The 23,322-nt window shown below is 34.4% G+C and overlaps 1 long non-coding RNA gene across 1 annotated transcript in view; it reads right to left on the reverse strand.

Moving 5' to 3' along the window:
• Positions 1–23,322, reverse strand: part of LOC120353781 — a 69,677-nt gene that overhangs the window by 8,398 nt on the left and 37,957 nt on the right. The window contains exon 2 of the long non-coding RNA XR_005572582.1: positions 19,648–19,702. This is a non-coding gene — a long non-coding RNA (uncharacterized LOC120353781). The remainder of the gene's footprint in view (positions 1–19,647; positions 19,703–23,322) is intronic.

Below are 23,322 nucleotides of genomic sequence, written 5' to 3' on the forward strand. Positions count from 1 at the left end.
AAATTATTTATTAATCTTTGAGAAAACATAACAACAGGTCAATGTAACTCACTGAGCGGGAAGTCTACTGTTCACAGAGCTACTAGTCATAGTCATCCAGTTTGAGCTGTTTTCATGCATGAAATCAATCTGGTAAACAGCTGTTTGCAGAACAAATAGACATAAGATTTTCATAACAGCATACACTACTGTAATGAAATCATATGTTCTCTTTACAGTCGAGTATGTTTCCTACATTCTGTAGGCCTACTCCCTGGTGTTAAAGTCTGAATAAAAAAAAAAGAAGAAAGGTAAATAACTAAGGAGCTGGAGGAAAAAGACAAAGGGATCTAATCCCTTGAACAAGCAGCTCTCTGAAACAATGGAAGGAAAAATCAATCACAGACATCCCCATTATAGACACTTCAGATTCAGACCTCCTGGCATTATTCCCAATAGGAGAATGATAAATTGCAAGTAGGTCAGTGTTTCCAAAGTTTGAGGAGGAAAGAATATAGATCAAGAGGAAGATGAAGAAGAAGTAGTAGAAGAGGGAAAAGAAGGAGAAGACGAAGAAGAAGAAGAAGAAGAAGAAGAAGAAGAAGAAGAAGAAGAAGAATAAGGTGAAGAAGAAGAAGATGAAGAAGAAGTAGAAGGAGAAGAAGAAGAAGAAGAAGATGAATCATGAGCACAAAAAAGACAGTAAGCTTTGCCAAAGAAGTCTGTAAAACAGTTAATAGCTCATCAGAGATTTGAAGGATTATTTTTGCTACAACCTTGATTGATCTATAAAAATATAGAGATGCTTTTAGATGTTTATAGATGTTCTAGAAATCCAGATGTTTCCTTGATAATTAAAAATTATAACATTTCAACTAGAAATAGCCTACATTGATTATTGTAATAGGAAAGATGATAAGAAAGAAATTAGGACAGGGTTATTGACCGAGCGAAGTCAGGTCTTAGATTCAAGTCGACGGTTGTGCATTTCTCTTAATGTTTAAATGTTGAAATGTTTACATGTTGCGCATTTACGGCGAAACGCGGTAATAGATTTTCATGAAATTTGACAGGAATGTTCCTTTTTTTAATTGCGCGTCGACGTATATACAAGGTTTTTGGAAATTTTGCATTTCAAGGATAATATGAAAGGAAAAAGAAGCCTCCTTCATACGCCAATATTAGAGTAAAAATCAGACTATAGAATTATTCATTATAAATCAGCTGACAAGTGATTACACAGATGTGTGGAGAAGCCAGTCTATTGCTGTATTTCCATAAGGTCTATAGTTTTAATCAGGTACAGAACTACTAGTAGGATAGGATTTTTTTCTATAGTTAGGTCCACGTTATAAAGACAGTGGGGAGAGATAGGAGAACATCGTTGCCGACTATCTTCCTTGCCACTGCCTTCCATAGAGGGTAGCTGACACCGGTATATCTGAGAATCGAAAACTTTGTTTTCCTATATTATTATATTTTATATACTATTACTTACAATCTATTATTGAATTTTAGATGGATTATTGTTGTATTTGTCAAGCTAGACTCTATTTGGTTTCTGTATATGTATTTATGAGTGTGAATAAATTTGAATTTGAATTTGAATTTGAATTATATTTGACCACTATAACGTCATTATAACGTGGACCGCACTATATCTCATTCGGCTCATTAAATCCAATAGGCTACTCATTCACAGGATATGAATCTTTATAATCACATACTTTACCATTCCATAGCTAAAAATCTGGTGTGGCGCACTCACACAACTTTCCTTGCCGTTATGGAAATGGATCACCTGACGCATCACCTGATGCGCATCTCAACGCACATCTCAAGTGTACTATTAAAAGTTCTTAGCCAGCTGGTGACAGGTCAATAACGCTAGAGACACACGATCTCTACTATCTCTTCATAGTGAATGATTTAAAAGAATCAACAGTTGCCAACAATTTGTAATTTAATAATCACATTTTCTCGAATTTCGAGCTAATTTTCAATTTTAGGTGACAATGTAACTGACAATAATTGTAGAGATTTTCATGCTTAATCTTTTTCACTTGACATTTTTTGTTTAAATTGTATCTGAAGCCTGATAATTGGGAATCTGAAATCTAACTTTGCATAGCTGGGGCGGAGCTCCTGAAATTTTTACAGATATGGGGGTTGTGGCAGTTGATAGAGCTTATCAATTACTATTTTAGGTATAAATTTGATCAAAATCGTTGGAGCCGTTTTTCAGAAAACCGCGAAAAAACACTGTTGTTGACATCATTTTTGCCATTTTAGCCGCCATCCTGAATTGAATTTCACTTTTTGTGAAGTTGAGAAGTTGATATTGTGGTAATTATTCAGATTGAATGAAAAAGACTAAGAAATTGTCAAAAAACCACTGATTTATTGATAATTAAAAAGACCGGTTTCGGTTATTACACCATTGTCAATTTCTGATAAACTCTAATTATCAATAAATCAGTGGTTTTTCGACAATTTCTTACTCTTTTTCATTAAACAGATTATCAGAGATTGACAATGGTGTAATAACCGAAACCGGTCTTTCTAATTATCAATAAATCAGTTTTTTTTTGACAATTTCTTAGTCTTTTTCATTAAACAGATTATCAGAGATTGACAATGGTGTAATAACCGAAACCGGTCTTTTTAATTATCAATAAATCAGTGGTTTTTTGACAATTTCTTAGTCTTTTTCATTTAACAGATTATCAGAGATTGACAATGGTGTAATAACCGAAACCGGTCTTTCTAATTATCAATAAATCAGTGGTTTTTTGACAATTTCTTAGTCTTTTTCATTAAACAGATTATCAGAGATTGACAATGGTGTAATAACCGAAACCGGTCTTTCTAATTATCAATAAATCAGTGGTTTTTTGACAATTTCTTAGTCTTTTTCATTAAACAGATTATCAGAGATTGACAATGGTGTAATAACCGAAACCGGTCTTTCTAATTATCAATAAATCAGTGGTTTTTTGACAATTTCTTAGTCTTTTTCATTCAATATGAATTGAATTTGATAGAAATTGATCGTGTCGAATCCTTATAGTGTAAGGACCTCACGTTCCAAATTTCAAGTGATTCCGTCAATTGGGAGATGAGATATCGTGTACACAGACACATACACTCATACACACACCAACACACACACATACAGACCAATACCCAAAAACCACTTTTTTGGACTCAGAGGACCTTGAAGCGTAACTTATTTAGAAATTGGGGTACCTTAATTTTTTTTTGAAAGAAATACTTTCCTTACCTATGGTAATATGGCAAGGAAACTAAAATCTTTCAATTACAAGTATACACTTTTTTGTAAAACAATATCACTGACATGAACACACTCTGGTGAAAGTGAACACTGTTCATTAGCCAACTCTTCCTTCTCTCCTCCTTTTTCTTTTCCTTGTTATCCTCCTTCCTCCTCGTCCTTTCTTTTTCATAATCTTCTTGAAAGCTATTAGCAGAGAAGTGAAATTTAGCTGGCAAGTAGAATGTAAGTGGTCCACTTGTACACAGTATTTATTCAACTGTAACCGATACAATCAACCAGCCAACGTCTATAGTGAGGTCCACGTTATGATGGCAGTTTTCGATTAATATTGGTGTTGCTATCCTTGTCTATCATTCAACATACCAGATAGCGCTATCCTTCTAGAGATCCGCAACGTTGTCAGTTGTTTTCTAACAATGTAAATGAAGTTTAAGTAATAAAATCAACGATTTCAATTAAACCAATGCTAAAACTTCAAAGTATAATATACTATATATTACATCTCTCTGAGTCTCCTCTACATTCATATCCAAAGTAAACCAGTAGTTCTGTGAACAGTAGATCTCACGCATTTTTCTCATCCACAAATATCTGATGTCACCTGTCCTAGTTGATTCAGTCGAATCACAAGTCACAGTTGAATCATAATTTACTGTTAAAAACTGTTATTTATTTTCTTCAAGATCAAAAACTCACTCATATTAATTAATTTAGTTCAAGTTTGAATTTGTATCTCATATTTATCCACTTTCGTGATAATCTTTCTATCTGATAAAAATATTTCTCAACTATTTTAAAATTAATTTTTTTCAACCAATAATATTTCAATTTCTTCAGCATTATTCAGTAATTCATTTAATCTTTTTTTATTTTATTTAATTTCTTCAGCATTATTCAGTAATTCATTTAATCTTTTTTTATTTTATTTTCAATCACCTATTGAATCTGTTTTTCAAATGTGAGAATATTGATACTGATGGGCACGCATCATAAAAAATATTGAAACCCTACCTTACAGAAATAGACACGACCAGACATCTGTGTAATGCATGCAATGAATAACCCATTTGTCAGCTGATTGATTATGAATAATTCTATGGTCTGATTGATCCTATCTTCAAAGTAGACGATATTATAGTGATATCAGAGTATGGAGGAATTTCTTTTCTTTTCATATTATCCTTAAAATGCGAAATTTCAAGAAACCTTTGAGTATACATCGTAGCACAGTTGGAAAAGGAATATTCCAGCCAAACGCGTTGAAAGAATTCAATGAGATTTGGCAGGAATATTCCTTTTTCAACTGCGCGTCGATGTATACACAAGGTTTTTTGAAATTTTGCATTTTAATCTCATCGAATTCTATCAACGCGTTTGGCCGTAATCGCGTTACATACAGAGAAAAGCAAATCGAGTTGAAACATAGATCTCACTACGTTCGGTCAACTATTCTCGCGTGATCAACTTTTATCGGGAAGTTTGTATTCTTGACAGCTTTCAAGAAGTTCAGAAGTGCAATATTGCCTGTTCGCAATCTAGTCGATAAACATAAATGTTGAAGTTTCAAGCCCTTCACTGAGAGTCATTTTAAATTGTCAGCACTCAACTAGGATAACATTAATGCTCCCCACTGAAAAAATGCTGAAAGTTTACATTGGCAAATAAGTGCCGAAGTTTGAAGCTCTATAGTGAGAGATTCATTACAATTTGTCAGCACTATATGCATTTAACACTAATGATTCACAAATGGAGACTACTGACTCAGTTTAGATTGAGAGTTGGAGTTTGCAGATTCATTCTAAACTGTCAGAAATATATAAATATAACACTAATGCTTACTGAAACGTAGATTCCTGACGGTTTAGATTGAGAGTTGAGGCTTGAAAATTTACTCCCAACGGTCAGTATTCCATATAAATAACGTCGATACTTCCCAAATGGAAAATACTGAAGGTTTATAGTGATTCTCGGAGTCTTGGAATTATATTGAGAAGCCCTTCACGAAAACTCTGCTGTCACGTTTAAAGAAACACGCTACCGCTCATGAGTGCTGGGCTTAACTAAATTTAGAAAAGAGTTTAAAACTAATTTGGAATGTGTAGAGGGTCACGAATTTTCGTCAAAAAATTAGGTTTCTACCCTACAGTCATTTATAAATTACTGTATTATTGAACGAAAATCCAAATTAAATTCATCGCTCATCGAATTTTCATCTAGTTGTTTACCATGTTGTCAATATTTGCAGTAGCAGAAGTCTTTGGTATGATTTACAGCATTTTATTTGGATTTTCGTTCAACAATAATAGTTAGCATTTGATTTCCATTTGTACTCCATTTATTGTACAAAGCACTTTGGAATGTGTAGAGGGTCACGAATTTTCGTCAAAAAATTAGGTTTCTACCCAATAGTCATTTATAAATTACTGTATTATTGAACGAAAATCCAAATTAAATGCTGTAAATAATATACTGGGTTCGATTCCCGGGCTGACAAATAATTTTTGAATAGTAGCGCTCATCGAATTTTCATCTAGTTGTTTACCATGTTGTCAATATTTGCAGTAGCAGAAGTCTTTGGTATGATTTACAGCATTTTATTTGGATTTTCGTTCAACAATAATAGTTAGCATTTGATTTCCATTTGTACTCCATTTATTGTACAAAGCACTTTGGAATGTGTAGAGGGTCACGAATTTTCGTCAAAAAATTAGGTTTCTACCCAATAGTCATTTATAAATTACTGTATTATTGAACGAAAATCCAAATTAAATGCTGTAAATAATATACTGGGTTCGATTCCCGGGCTGACAAATAATTTTTGAATAGTAGCGCTCATCGAATTTTCATCTAGTTGTTTACCATGTTGTCAATATTTGCAGTAGCAGAAGTCTTTGGTATGATTTACAGCATTTAATTTGGATTTTCGTTCAACAATAATAATTAGCATTTGATTTCCATTTGTACTCCATTTATTGTACAAAGCACTTTGGAATGTGTAGAGGGTCACGAATTTTCGTCAAAAAATTAGGTTTCTACCCTACAGTCATTTATAAATCACTGTATTATTGAACGAAAATCCAAATTAGATGCTGTAAATAATATACTGGGTTCGATTCCCGGGCTGACAAATAATTTTTGAATAGTAGCGCTCATCGAATTTTCATCTAGTTGTTTACCATGTTGTCAATATTTGCAGTAGCAGAAGTCTTTGGTATGATTTACAGCATTTAATTTGGATTTTCGTTCAACAATAATAGTTAGCATTTGATTTCCATTTGTTCTCCAGTCATTTATTTATTGTACAAAGCATTATAAACGTTCCCATCGAGCTGTTTACCAGGTTGTCGAAATTTGCAGAAGCAGAAGTAATCGGGGTGATTTACAGCATTTAATTGGGATTTTCGTTTAATAATAATTATTATCCACTATAATCGTGATATAATATTATTGATCAAGAAGGAAAACTAGGCTGAGCATGTACCATTACTCTTTCAAACTTTGATAAAGAGTTTATGTTGTCCAATCCATCTCTGAAAGGATGAAGCCTCATAGAATAATATTCCTACCTTTTCAATACTTTTTACTCGTTTCTCTTCAATAAACACATACGAGTTGCTAGAGTTGGCTACTGTACCTGTAAAATCTTCTAAGTCAAACCCTAGCTTGAAAATATTCAGTAATTTGAAAATTTCTTCCAAGAGTTAGGCCTATCATGAAGTCTCTCCAGAAACGTCCAACATGGATAGATAACATCATATTATTGCTTTATTTATTCAAATACTTTTTTAATCATCTATATATATATATATAAAAGCGAAATGGCACTCACTCACTGACTGACTGACTCACTCACTCACTCACTCACTCGCATAACTAAAAATCTACCGGACCATAAACGTTCAAATTTGGTAGGTATGTTCAGTTGGCCCTTTAGAGGCGCACTAAGAAATCTTTTGGCAATATTTTAACTCTAAGGGTTATTTTTAAGGGTTTAAAGTTCGTCTTTTAGCATGTATATTCTTCTTCTCCCAATCTCTTAATTATAATTGAAATTTCCATATCATATGTTACTATAGAACTATAATCTAGATAGAGTACCTCTTCGAAATATTTGTTAACTGGCAACTAAATTAATAATTTTGTCAGGTTGGCATTAAGTTGAGTTTACTTTGTTAGGTTGGCACCAAGTTGAAGATTTAAATGCATTTATCGCGGAAAAATTGATTGGGCACTGCTACTTCAATCCTGGGAATATTATATTACTAGTCGTCAGGCTCGCTTCGCTCGCCATATCCGTTTAGTCAGACGTTTAGTCTGAACCCCTGACAGGATTGTCCTAACATATGATAAAAATGCTCTAATGAAAAATGCAGGCGAGCGAAGCGAGCCTGACGGCTAGTCAAGTTATATATTTCATAATTTCTCTAGTGATCTATTCTACTTTTTTCAGCTGAAGATGAGTAACTGCAAATGAGTAAAATGGAGAATATACAGAAAGAAGAATGGAGGTTATAAAGAGAAAGGTAGAAAGAGAGGGAAAGCATACGTGTGAGAGAAACATAAATACCGAGGCCATCCAATAAGTAAAGTGCTAATTCCAAGAGCTCGGTTTTCCACCACTACTCAGACACGTTTTCGTAAACAGTACGTGCAACTGATAGAAAAAAGAAGAGGAATAAAGCAAAGAGCTTTCTAGAATAAGCATCTGAGAGAAAAAAGGAAATGAAGCAAAGAATTCACCAGAATGAGCATTGGAATGCGTGCTTTCACAGAGATGAAGTGAGAGAGAGATAGAAGCTACAGGCTGCTAAGAATTATTGATTTGTGAACAACCCTCATACAGTGAGGTCCACGTTATGATGGCAGTATTTCATTAACATTGGTGTTGCTATCCTTGTCTATCATTCGATAAAGCAGATACCGCTATCCTTTTCTAGTTCCACGATGTTGCCAGACCATGTTTCAAAAATTTATAAATATAATTAATTAACAAAATGTTTATATCAGTTATGAAAATTTCTTATTAAATCATTGAAAAATATTTTTTCTTGACGAATAACATTTAATAAATTAATTCAAATAAGAATATACAGTTGATGTTACATCAGATATACTGGTATCACCTATCCTCTATAGACGGTTAGGAAGGCAGGGCAGAGAATCGGCAAGCATGTTCTCTTATCTATCTCCACTACCACCTTATACTTATCCTTAGCACTTTCTATGTTATCCTTATACTTATCCTTGGCACTTTCTATGTTATCCTTCACTGGACCTAATCCTGCTCTAAAAGAGCTAATACTCTTTTTCTGACAAGCAGAGAAAAATTCATTAAAAGCAGCAGGACATCACCCTTCATCTTTTACTATAGTGAGGTCCACGTTACAATGGCAGTATTTGATTAACAATGCTATTGCTATCCTTGTCTATCTTTCAACAAAGCGGATAGCGCTATCTCTTTCTCGCTTTGCTCTGTTGCCACATCGTCTTTCAACAATGTAGAATTAATAATTAATTGACAAAATATTTCATCTTTATTATGAAAATCCATTATGAAATTATTGGAAAATATAATTCCTTGCTTACTAAAATAAATACTGATTATTTTAAACGAGGAAGAACAGTGCGATCGAATTTTTATATCATAAACCTACTATGTTAAAAATATCGTGAAAATCGTTAGAGCCGTTTTCGAGATCCGTTGGACATACATAATCAGATAGCCATATTACCATATACAGAAATTGCTTGCTTAATATAATAGGATAATTGACCATTTTGAACGAGAATGAACAGTCAATATCACATCAATAAACCTGTATCAGCTACCATCTATAGAAGGCATTGACAAGACAGAGGATCGGCAACGTTGAACTCCCATCTTTCTCCACTGCCATTATAACGTGGACCTTACTATAGCACTTTATATCTCTACCTATAAGAGTAGCACAAAAGATCTCCCCTTCCAGCTGAAGATATAGAAGTGATGGTGGTAGAATTGGCGAGGGGTGGGAGGAGTTGTAGATAGGGGAAGTGAGGAAGAGGGGTGAGTGGAAAGAGAAGATATTTAGGAGAGAGGGGATATATGAAAGAGATAGAAGATATGACCGAGAAAAGATATATGAAGGAGATAGAAGATATGACCGAGAGAAGAGAGATGAAGGAGAGAGGAGATATGACCGAGAGAGGAGGTGGAATTGAACTACCCTTCTATCGACACAAAAAGGGTGAGAGAGTGAACGTTTCAAATTGATAGATACTGTCACCAAGGGACTGTCATCTGGCTTGTTGGACATACTACGCTTTTCATAAGTGATACGCCTTTCACTGAGGGGGAAAAGAAACCCCATTGGACTCTGTTGATCCTATAAAACAAGGTACGAGGAATCCAATGAATGCAATAATAGTTATTTGTGCAACTAGTGCGCAAAGTGTCAGTTTGCTGCACCGAAAGAAACGTTTACGCCCGAGCCGTAGGCGAGGGCGGAATGGTTTGTTGAGTGCAGCAGAGGAACTTTGCGCACGTATTTCACATTAAGTTTTTCCTACAGTTACCATTGAATATTAAAAGTGGGTAATTATGGGTAAAATTGCCTGAAATCCATCAAATGTTTTTCTGTGTAATTTTATTATTGATAAAAACCTTAATCCTAAAATCCTAAAGTCCTCGTTGTCCTTGGTTATAATAAAATATAATGAATAATAATTAGCGCGTTGTGCTTGGTTGCACCTCTGCTCACTATAGCAGCCACAGCAGTCACTGTTACCAACTTCATTTTGATTTTGCTGCACTGTTGCTCCATATAACCTACTAAGTATTTTGCGTTGCCATGTTGCAAATCTGGAGTGCAGAAAAATTTTTCCCGCACTAGAGCGGAAAAGTGATTCTTTGCGTTCTGTAATCAGTGCAGCAATGGCCACTTTTCAACGTAACTGTAGGAAAAACTTATTTGAGACTAGCAGGTAACCCGTGCTCCGCAAGAGTCCAATAAAAAACTTGACAAGCTGAGAGCTTGACCTACTGAAATCTTGAAGAATTTGAAATAGGCCTATAAGCAGTATCAAGGAAAAGGGCTCTCCTGAACTTAGATAAGGAAGTATTGTTGCCTTTCCAGTTTCTAGCGCTTGAGATGAACGTATATAAGCTCAATTGAATATTTCTCATTGCCCTTTTAGAGCTAGAGATGCAGTAAGTTGGATAAATACCGAATCTCCCTATGAGCTCGTAAAATTGGGCTTATTGTAGAGCATAGAATCACAGAATTACAAGAATTACAGAATCACAGAATTATAGGAGTTTTCTCTGATAGAATGAAACAATCTATAGAAGAAATAATTGGCTTATACACGTACGAGACAGGAAATTCACTGATGCATCATCACGTCTGAACTACTGGACTGATTAACTTGAAATCTTGCATATAGATTCTTAATTAACCGAGGATGGTTATAGGCCTATTCCAAATTCTTCAAGATTTCATTACGTCAATTAAGTAATACTATAATAAAGGAATGAACTGGCATATACACGTAAGGGATAGGAAAATTATGTTTGACGCATCATCACGTCTGAACTACTGGACTGATTAACTTGAAATCTTGCATATAGATTCTTAATTAACCGAGGATGGTTATAGGCCTATTTCAAATTCTTCAAGATTTCATTACGTCTATTAAGTAATACTACTGTATGATAAAAGAATGAACTGGTTTATACACGTACGGGATAGGAAAATTATGTTAGACGCTTTATCACGTCTGAACTGCTGGACTGATTAACTTGACATTTTTCATATAGATTCTCAATTAACCGAGGATGGTTATAGGCCTGTTTTCAATTCTTCAAGATTTCATTATGTCAATAAAGTAATACTATAATAAAGGAATGAACTGGCTTATACACGAATGGGATAGGAAAATTATGTTGGACGCATCATTACGTCTGAACTACTGGACTGATTAACTTGAAATCTTGAATATAGATTCTTAATTAACCGAGGATGGTTAAAGGCCTATTTTTAATTCTTCAAGATTTCATTACGGCAAGTTTTCAGTTTGTAGAGTTATAAAATAGACACTAGCGAAGCACAAGTTACCTGCCAGTGAAGAATAATTAAAAGTATGAGTACATTATTACAATGTTAAATGTTGGCCTATGAAATAATCATATTCAGTAATACAGTTGAGCTTGGTTAGTATGAGAAACGTGAGTCTCATGATCTTCGAACTTTAGAAACTAAAGGATTTTTGGAATAAGTGAAGACCTTTTATTGGGAGTTTGCACAATAAATAACATACAATTATTATCTATGCACACTGTAATTGGTAGGTGAATTTCATGTCCAAATATCAACAAATACCTCGCTATAGAGAGGTCCACGTTTTAATGGCAGTATTTGATTAACATTGGTGTTGCTATCCTTGTCTATCATTCGACAAAGCAGATAGTGAAATTCTTTTCTAGATCCGAAACGTTGACGAATCGTTTTCAAACAATGTAGGAATGCAGTTGATAACCTAAATATCCAATCTGATCATGAAAATCGATTATTCAATAACTGATAAATATTTTTCTCAACGAATGAAATTGATTAATTAAAGCAAGAATGAACAGTTGATATTAAATCAGATATACCGGGTATCAGCTATCAGAGAATCGGAAACACTGTTTTCCTATCTCTCTCCACTGCCATTATAACGTGGACCTTACTATAGAATAGTGTAATCATAAATTAAATATTATTGCGGTTGGTTAACATCGAATTTTTGAAAGAGTATTGTGACATTAAAATTTAATTTGAACTGCCATAATAGTCAAGGCAATGAATGCTCAAAAAAGGGTATAGAGGGAAAAGTTTGGAAGACAATTTTTGACCCCACAGTTCTGTTTAGGGTAGTGAGGAGGTAAACATATCAAAATTCCTCACCCCTACCCCCTGTGCTAAGGTGGTGGGGGTGGTTCAAAGGTACCATTTTTTGGTTTCTCGCATATAACTCGAAAACTATGCATTTTACAGACATGACTATTCTACTCAAGTTTCGAGTGTATTCTACAATGCATCGTTTTCGAGTTATATGCGAGAAACCAAAAAATGGTACCTTTGAACCACCACCACCCCCTTGACACAGTGGGTAGGGGTGGGGACTTTTGATATGTTTACCTCCTCACTACCCTAAACAGAACTGCGGGGTCAAAAATTGTCTTCCAAACTTTTCCCTCTATAACACTTCATTGACTGGGCTATAATTCTTTATTAGAGAATATATTAATGCTTCCCATTTAGCCAATGCTAACAGGTTCATGTGATTGTAACTATAGTGAGGTCCACGTTATAATGGCAGTGGAGAAAGATAGGAGAACAACGTTGCCGATCCTCTGTCATGTCAATGCCTTCTACAGACGGTAGCTGATACAGGTTTAGCCTATTGATGTAATATTAACTGTTCATTCTCGTTTAAAATAATCAATTATATTTTATTAAGCAACAAAATATATTTTTGAATAATGTTATAATAAATTTCCATAATTAATATGAAATATTTTGTTAATTAATTATTAATACTACATTGTTAGAAGACGATCTGTTGCCAGAGCAAATCGAGAAAGAGATAGCGCTATCGGCTTTGTTGAATAATAGACAAGGATAGCATTACCATTGCTAATCAAACACTGCCATTATAACGTGGACCTCACTATATTGTATTGTACTGTGTGATAACCAATCAAATGAGAGATGAGAGAACACAGACAGTGTATTGCCTTGACCTGATGGCCTATAATAATCTCTCTCTCTCTCACACACACACACACACACACACTTTGACCTGTGCTCTATTCAAATGGTTGGTGGTTATCACTACAATAATCATGAAAATTATGATGATGATGATGATGATGAGTAGAATGAGATGGAGAAGAAGAGGAAATCTGAGAAGAAGAAGAAGAACAAGAACAAGATGAAGAAAACCAAAAATAAATAGAAATGGCAGAAATAGAAATAGAAAAGCAACACCAATTATCAATCAAACACTGCCATTATAACGTGGACCTCACTGTAATTAAAGTAACGCAATAGAATATAATAATTCTCAGATAAGTCAAGAACATCTCCTTGAGCAATATGGCTTCTTAAACAATACAAGTCCTGATTAGCATTAACTTACGATGAAAGCTTATTGAATAATAGGCTGATTTCTTCGACTCATCATCACTACGTAACATGGGTTACTTAACCACCGTCTATTGTAACCCTGATTATCCAAACTAGACATAACACTTTGTACACTATAGTCTACTGGACTATATACATGACTTATGCCAAACCCTAGATATAATACCACGGCATACTATACTATAGTGAGGAAGACATTATAAAGGCAGTATTTGATTAACATTGGTGTTGCTATACTTGTCTATCATTCAACAAAGCAGATGCAAATGTATCAAATCATGGTGTTGTGTATCAAGTTGAGATGATACTGTATCATATTGTTTTAATGTATCATGTGTGGTGATACTAATGGCAGTATTTGATTAACATTGGTGTTGCTATCCTTGTCTATCATTCGACAAGGCAGAGAATCGACAACGCTGATCTCCATTCTTTATCCACTACCATTATAACGTGGACCTCACTACATGATTGATATCAATTGTTGATTCTTGTTAACTCTATCACAATAATATTTTATTCGTCAAGAAAGAATATAATGGCCTCATGATTGAATAAAACATTCTCATGAATGCAATAAAATATTTTGGTACAGATGTAAAATACTGAGATATTGAAATTATTCAAATGTTAATGAATTAATAATAATTATTAAACGAGAATCTAAATTAAATGCTGTAAATCACCCCGCAGACTCTGCTACTGCAAATATTGACAACAGGGTAAACAGCTAGATGGAAATTCGATGAGCGCTACTATTAAAAAATTATTTGTCAGCCCGGGAATGAATTACAGCATTTAATTTAGATTTTCGTTCAATAATAAATATTATAAATATCTTGGTAGTTCACCATGCATCTTCATAATCAACAAACGGTTCGGCCACAGTTTAAAGGTTAAGAACGATAGAGCTATCTTTTCATGATCTGATAACTAATTCTCATAAATTTTGAAATTGGATATTTTGGTACTGCACTATATTATTCTCCATAGCATACAAACGATTTGACAACAGTGCCAATTTGATATGTTTGGTTTTGAAGCATCTAAATTTAAAAATCTATTTTGTAAAAAATAATTAAGGACTGAAAATGTTGTGAAGTGAGCAACTACAAGACTTGACCTATTTCGGGCTATGTGTAACCTTATCTAAATTTGGGAGAGGAATAACACATGTTTACCTTTTTTTCGGACTATGTGTATCCTTATCTAAATTTGGGAGAGGAATAGCACAAGGTTACCTTATTTTTTTATTTGCCTATCATTTAGATGATGTACTTATAAGTAGTATGAATCATACAACGTCAGAATAAATCAACGAAATCAACGTTAGAATAATACACTTCCATCATTGAGATGAAATATTTTGTCAATTAATTGTATTTCTGCATTGTTATAAACCGATCTGGCAACGTTGCAGAGCTGGGAAAGGATAGAGCTATCTGCTTTGTCTAAAGACAGACAAGGATAGCAAACCAATGTTAATCATGTGCTGACTTTATATCGTGGACTTGACTGTACAACAACTTTCCAAATACAGTTTCGTCAACTTTTGTCGGTGGGTGGGGTACTTTTACTGGGAAAAGGTGCCAACTAACAACTTTCTTCTTGGTAGCTCAAAACTTGTATGCTATATATATTCATATTCCTTCTATATCTATATAGACGACAGATTACTATCGTTTTATATCTGTATTTATTCAGTATATATATAGTTGACAAGCCACTCTCGTTTTTTTATACCTGTACATATCGGCATTCTTTGCTCGAAACGTGTCTGCTACTGCAAATATATGTAAAATAAATTATTATATATGCTATAAGGATGTAGTAAGTGTATGCATATATGTATCTACATTGTCAATATATTCCTGTTAATGCCTATATATACCGGCATTCTTTCCTGGAGCATTTACGATGTAATACAGAACACTGCTTTCGGTATATTCACACTTTCACGTCTGAGTTAAATGCTTGGTTTGCGAATCTCAAAGATGTTTTACTAATTTTACTCTTCATTAAAATAATGCTGTAAATCACTCCGAAAACTTCTGCTACTGCAAATATTGACAACAGGGTAAACAGCTAGATGCAAATTCGATGAGTGCTACTATACAAAAATTATTTTCCTACAGTTACGTTGAAAAGTGGTCATTGCTGCACTGATTACAGAACGCAAAGAATCACTTTTCCGCTCTAGTGCGGGAAAAATTTTTCTGCACTCCAGATTTGCAACATGGCAACGCAAAATACTTAGTAGGTTATATGGAGCAACAGTGCAGCAAAATCCAAATGAAGTTGGTAACAGTGACTGCTGTGGCTGCTATAGTGAGCAGAGGTGCAACCAAGCACAACGCGCTAATTATTATCAATTATATATTATAACCAAGGACAACGAGGACTTTAGGATTTTAGGATTAAGGTTTTTGTCAATAATAAAATTACACAGAAAAACATTTGATGCATTTCAGGCAATTTTACCCATAATTACCCACTTTTCATATTTAATGGTAACTGTAGGAAAAACTTAATGTGAAATACGTGCGCAAAGTTCCTCTGCTGCACTCAAGAACCATTCCCCCTCGCCTACGGCTCGGGCGTAATAGTATATTTCGCACCTAGGGCCGAAAATGAGATATTTCCGGCTCGAATCGGTTTTTAAGTCCGAGGCCGTAGGCCGAGGACTAGAAAAGATTGAGAGCCGGAAAAACATTTTTGCCCATGGTGCGAACGCTATTTTTCGCCACACCAAAAAAAACTTCCCAATATATAAGAAATTAAAAAATAAATAAAATTCAAACAGCCTATTTTGATAGTTTGAATCTTGGTTATGACAACTTTCACTGTCAATTAATTTCAATATTACTAATTAATAATTTACAATAGTGACAATATTTTTATACTATTAATATTTCGAATAATTGTTTGAATTTTTATAGCTAGCGCTTTGCGCCTGGTGCAATATCTCATGGATAGATGGATGAATAGAATTTTCATTACTATTTTGAAATAATGTGATTAAAAAATTAATATAATTACATATTTCACAGTTTTGTCTCAAAATATATCTAAAAAATTGATTGAAATTTAAAATACGGTAACTAATATAAAAAATAGCTAATAAAAGTCGAAATTCATCGACAAAAAAAAATGTCACTAACCGAGGTTCGAACCTAGATCATGTTTGTAATTCACTGAGCTTTGAGCTTTTGAGTACACGCCTTTACACTCTCGGCCATTGCATCTTAAGATCAAATTGGCCTGTAAGTCAAGTAACGTATGTAGGCTACTATAATATAGTGTAGCCTATAGCGGCAAACTTGAAGTCGGTTGCCGGCATTTTCACAACAAAATATTGCTCTGAAAATAGTTAAATCATAGAGAAAACATTCGAAGATTCAATCTTGAGTGGGCCTAATGTTTTCTCTATATGGTTTGATATTGAAGAAAAATTATCTAAAAGTTTTAATAATGAATTACGGACAAATTACTAGGAATTTTTTAGTCAAGGCTGAGTTTCACCAGTAGGCTTACCTTAAACTTTAGATCTCTGCGTATTTTCCTATTATTATTGTTGATTGTATTGCATTAAGAAGTGGAATTCGATAATAAAAAAGAAACAATTATTACTCTACCTCACTTTTAAATATTGATACAATTATTGTACTTTGATTTCAAATTCGATTCTTCACTTTTAAAGACTTGCGATACGTACCTTTCTGACAATGGACAATGTAGCCAACATTATATTGTTGAGGCTATGGAGATATATCATCGTATTCTATTGTTTGATATCAAAAACACAATAATAAATATTAAATTATGAAACAGTAATTTATAAAAATATATATTATAGACATAATACCGCGATTCACGATACATAATTATATAGATTATTACAGTCATTATGAGATTATCTCTCTATGATTTTTGTGAGATCGGACACGATCAGCTGTTATTCAAGGTCATTTTACAGCCCTAGGGCTGTAAAGTTTTACCGGCCTGGTCGGAAAACAATCACTTTCGGCCTCCATATGACGCACGTAAACCAGCTCATTACATCCAAGTGTGGCGAAAACGTTTCTTTCGGTGCAGCAAACTGTCACTTTGCGCACTAGTTGCACAAATAACTATTGTCAGTCTGAACCCGCTACCTTCTAAGTGCTGGTCAGGAATGCTTACCCTTACACCAAACTGACAATCTCTGGATAGCAGCGCTCATTTTATATAAAGCCATAGCGGCCAGCCAGTCAAAAGATGGAATTCTGATTTCAGACTATGCTGTTCAGAGATTGTCAATTTGGTGTAAGGGGTAAGCATTCCTGACCGGCAATTAGGAGGTACTGGGTTCGATTCCCGGGCTGACAAATAATTTTTGTATAGTGGCGCTCATCGAATTTCCATCTAGCTGTTTACCCTGTTGTCAATATTTGCAGTAGCAGAAGTCTTCGGGGTGATTTACAGCATTCAATTGGAATTTTCGTTTAATAATAATTATTAATTAATTAGCATTTGAGCAAATGCCAATTCTAATCTATTTCCTACTGTTTTACTCTTCACTTAGTAACTTCAACTCACTTACCAACTTATCCCACTAACTTCTAACTCTTTATCAAGTTTATGAACTTACTAGCCGTCAGGCTCGCTTCGCTCGCCATATCCGTTTAGCCAGGGGGCTCCGACCCCTGCACCCCCGACTGGATCGTCCAAAAATGAGATCAGCTGGCTCGCTTCGCTCGCCTGCATTTTTCATTTGATCATGCTTCATTCAATCAGAAAGTCAAAGTATTAGACCCTAGCTAAACCTCTGTACCAAATTTGAACATTTTCTGTCTATTACTTGATGAAAGAGCTGAGAAAACGCAAAAAACCGCCAATTTTGGGCGTTTATTATTATTACAAACTCCTTCTAACACAACATTATTAAACCCTAGCTGAGCTTCTGTACTAAATTTGAACATTTTCTGTTCATTTGTTCTCGATAAAGCTGAGAGAACGCAGGAAAAGGCAGATTTTGGGCGTACTTTCAATAGAAGGTTGAAGTCATGGTTGATCTCCAATCCCTTCTATTCTATTAATGAATTCAGGGAGGCCAACCTAAATTCGATGATTGCCAGCTCATCTGTATAGTAATTACTTTTTTATTATATTTGAAAGTTAACCACATTACATTTTTAGGCTGTACTAATTTCATCTCTAAGGATTAAAACTTATTTTGCATGTATATTATATTCCTAAAGAATAAGTTTAGTGCATTCTGTGATAATAATTTAAGTTGATAATATATTTGTTATTGTAATAATATGACTTATCTGTAAATTGACCTAGCCTAATGTACTTGATGTATTTTTTTGGCTGAAATAAATCATTGAATCATTGAATCATATATTTGGAAATTTTTCCAAATCCGTTCTTAGTGCGCTTCTAAAGGGCCAATTGAACATACCTACCAAATTTGAACGTTTTTGGTCCGGTAGATTTTTAGTGCTGCGAGTAAGTGAGTCAGTGCCATTTCGCTTTATATATATATATATATAGATTTGACTTCTTTGTAGGTACTTTCACGCTTAAGATAGGCCTGATATTGATTTGTCAGTTTCAAAGTCGTTATACTAACTTCACATATTTACTAATTGATTAATTAATTCATTTATTTCAATTAATTACTTATAAACTAATTCAGACTTCCGTTGATGATCAAACATCATCTCAATAGAGCTATAGTGAGGTCCACGTTATAATTGCAGTATTTGATTCACATTGGTGTTGCTATCCTTGTCTGTCATTCGACAAAGCAGATAGCTCTATCCTTTCCCAGCTCTGCAACGTTGCCAGATCGGTTTATAACAATGCAGGAATATAATTAATTGACAAAATATTTCATCTCAATGATGGAAGTGTATTATTCTAACGTTAAAAAAATATGCAATCTTGACGAATGAAATATAATTGATTATTTCAAACAATAACGAACAGATATACCGGTTTCAGCTATCCTCTATAGAAGGCAGTGGCAAGGCAGAGAATCGGCAACGCTGTTCTTTTATCTTTCTCCACTGCCATTATAACTTCGACATCACTATAGCTTAGTCAGCTTTGATATAGTCTATATCAGTTGATAATCAAATATCAGCTAATCTCACCAACATAGACAATAAGCCTTTATGTTGGGATGCTTCAAGATTGAAAACTGCTCACCTTAATTTTCAATGTTTTATTGCTGTCGTTGATTATCAGGAACAAATGGGATAATCTGAAAAAAATAGAAGAAGTGTATTAATACCAGTGTATTTTCAAATAAAAATTGCAGGTTTGAAAACATATTCCCAATCTTTTGTTCATTTCTCCACTATTTTCTTCACTTTTCAATGAATCCATATATATAAAAGCGAAATGGCACTTACTCACTGACTGACTGACTCACTCACTCACTCACTCACTCACTCACTCACTCACTCACTCACTCACTCGCATAACTAAAAATCTACCGGACCAAAAACGTTCAAATTTGGTAGGTATGTTCAGTTGGCCCTTTAGAGGCGCACTAAGAAATCTTTTGGCAATATTTTGACACTAAGGGTTGCTTATAAGGGTTTAAATTTCGTATTTTTGCATGTATATTCTTCTTCTCCCAATCTCTTAATTATAATTGAAATTTCCATATCATATGTTACTATAGAACTATAATCAAGATAGAGTACCTCTTCGAAACAGTTGTTAACTGGCAACTAAATTAATAATTTTGTCAGCTTGGCATTAAGTTGAGTTGACTTTGTTAGGTTGGCACCAAGTTGAAGATTTAAATGCATTTATCGCATAAAAATTGATTGGGCACTGCTACTTCAATCCTGGGAATATTAAATTACTAGCCGTCAGGCTCGCTTCGCTCGCCATATCCGTTTAGCAAGACGTTTAGTCTGGATCCCCGACTGGATTGTCCTAACATATGATAAAAATGCTAAAATGAAATATAATTGATTATTTAATGTCATCGAAAAATGCAGGCGAGCGAAGCGAGCCTGCTGATCTCATTCTTGGACGATCCAGTCGGGGGTCCAGGGGGCGGAGCCCCTGCCTAGACGGATATGGCGAGCGAAGCGAGCCTGACGGCTAGTAATATAATAAAGGAAAGAATGGACTGATGCTGATACATGGACGGGATAGGAAATTCACGAATGACGCATCATCATGTCTAAACTATTTAACTGATTAATTTGAAATTTTGCATATAGATTCTTAAATAACTGAGGATGGTTATAGGCCTAATTTAAATCCCCCAAGATTCCAGTAGGACAAGTTTTCAATTAGACCTTTGCGGAACACGGGTTCCTGCTCGACATATAACTAGTAGTTCTGTGAACAGTAGACCTTAAGGTGCGTACAGATACATGCGCCGCGAACATGAGCAATTCAATTCTAATCAGCTGACTATATCTGTATTTTTACAGAAACGGTAAGATACAGATATGAAAAACTTGGCATCAGCTGATTAAAGGTGGATTGCTCATGTTCGCGGCGCGTATATCTGTACGCACGTTTACGCAGTATTCTCATCCACAAGTACCAGATTGAAACTATAGACCTTATATGGAAAATACAGCAATTATTGACTGGCTTCTCCACACATCTGTGTAATCAATTGTCAGCTGATTTATGATGAATAATTCAATAGTCTGATTTTTACTCTAATATTGGCGTATGAAGGAGGCTCCTTTTTCTTTTTATATTATCCTTGAAATGCAAAATTTCCAAAAACCTTGTATATACGTCGACGCGCAATTAAAAAAGGAACATACCTGTCAAATTTCATGAAAATCTATTACCGAGTTTCGCCGTAAATGCGCAACATATAAACATTTAAACATTGAGGGAAATGCCAAACCATCGACTTGAATCTTAGACCTCACTTCGCTCGGTCAATAAATTTCTTTATTATTATTTATTTAGCGTATGGCAGATACACAACAAATATATAACTCATGAGTCTCAAATGCCTACATATACACTGTATTTTTTCCAAATTCTTTGAGATGTTGTGTAGTTTTCTACATTTTTAATTTCTTCTAATCTTGAATATTTGAGTTCGAGATGGATAGAGTACAAAGCCTTGGAAGCAAATGAACAAATACTTCTACAAGTAACTGAAATGAGAAAAAAGTTATTCAAATATCTTTATCTCCATCCAGTGAATAGAAAACATGAACTGTGTAAATTGACAATAGAAAAGTTCAACCATTGAAGCAGAAAAATATAGAATATTGGTCATGCTTTTTGAGAAGAGTGTGCTAAAATTATATCAACTGAATACATACAACGATAATAATATGCCAGTTCTTAAGAAGAGCTCCCAGACAATAGTGTATTAAAGCTGTATTGTTTTGCCTAGAAGTCTCAGTATGTAACTATAGCTAGGTCCACGTTATAATGGCAGCAGAGAAAGAAGGGAGAAAAACGTTGCCGATCCTCTGTCTTGTCAATGTCTTCTATAGACGGTAGCTGATACAGGTTTATTGATGTAATATTGACTGTTCATTCTCGTTTAAAATAATCAATTATATTTTATTAAGCAAAAAATTATATTTTGCATCAATTTCATAATGAATTTTCATAATTAAGATGAAATATTTTGTTGATTAATTATAAATTCTACATTGTTAAAAGACGATCTGGCAACAGAGCAAAGCGAAAAGAGATAGCGCTATCTGCTTTGTTGAATAGTAGACAAGGGTAGCGATACCATTGCTAATCAAACACTCCCATTATAACGTGGACCTCACTATAGTCATATCCATATTAGAGTTTGAATGAATTGTGTGAGTGAGATTTTGTAACAAGACTGTATCCCGGTTGCACAAAAGCCGGTTCAATTTTAACCATGATTAATTCCACAAGGACCAGTCAGAGAAGGCATTTTTGAAAAGACGGCTTCCCTGATTGGTTCTCGTGGAATTAACTACGGTTAAAATTCAACCGGCTTTCGTGCAACCGGTACAGTATGTTGTGATTGAGCTTATTGGATTGCGGCGAGACACATTGAAAAAGGTGTAACAACCGATACTTGTTCATTAGAAATGTTTCAATGAATAAAAGGATGTGACAAAACTTTCAAATATTTTGATTCAACGTGTTAGTTACTTACTTACTTCATACTTCTATGTATTACAATGAACTGTCTATTATGAATTACTGTTTCCAATTGTTTAAAACAATTATTACAATGTCTTATTCACAACAAATATAAATTAAAATTCGAACTAAAAAATGAATCACCTTCTCTACTTCACAGAAATTAACTACTTATGAATCATTCATTACTTTCCTTGCCCTATTACCATAGGTAAGGAAAGTATTGCTTTCCGAAAAAAATTGAGGTACCCCAATTTCTAAATTTCTATACGTTTCAAGGTCCCCTGAGTCCAAAAAACTGGTTTTTGGGTATTGGTCTGTATGTGTGTGTGTGTGTGTGTGTGTGTGTGTGTGTGTGTGTGTATGTGCGTCTGTGTACACGATATCTCATCTCCCAATTAACGGAATGACTTGAAATTTGGAACGTTAGGTCCTTACAATATAAGGATCCGACACGAACAATTTCGATCAAATGCGATTCAAGATGGCAGCTAAAATGGCGAAAATGTTGTCAAAAACACGGTTTTCGCGATTTTATCGAAAACGGCTCCAACGATTTTGATTAAAGTTATACCTGAAATAGTCATCGATAAGCTCTATCAACTGCCATACAGATCTCATATCTGTAAAAATTTCAGGAGCTCCGCCCCATCTATGCAAAGTTTGATTTCAGATTCTCAATTATCAGGCTTTAGATACAATTATTTAAACAAAAATTTTCAAGTGGAAAAGATTGAGCATAAAAAT

The sequence above is a fragment of the Nilaparvata lugens genome, chromosome 12 (assembly GCF_014356525.2).
Source record: "Nilaparvata lugens isolate BPH chromosome 12, ASM1435652v1, whole genome shotgun sequence".
Taxonomy (NCBI): Eukaryota; Metazoa; Arthropoda; class Insecta; order Hemiptera; family Delphacidae; genus Nilaparvata; species Nilaparvata lugens.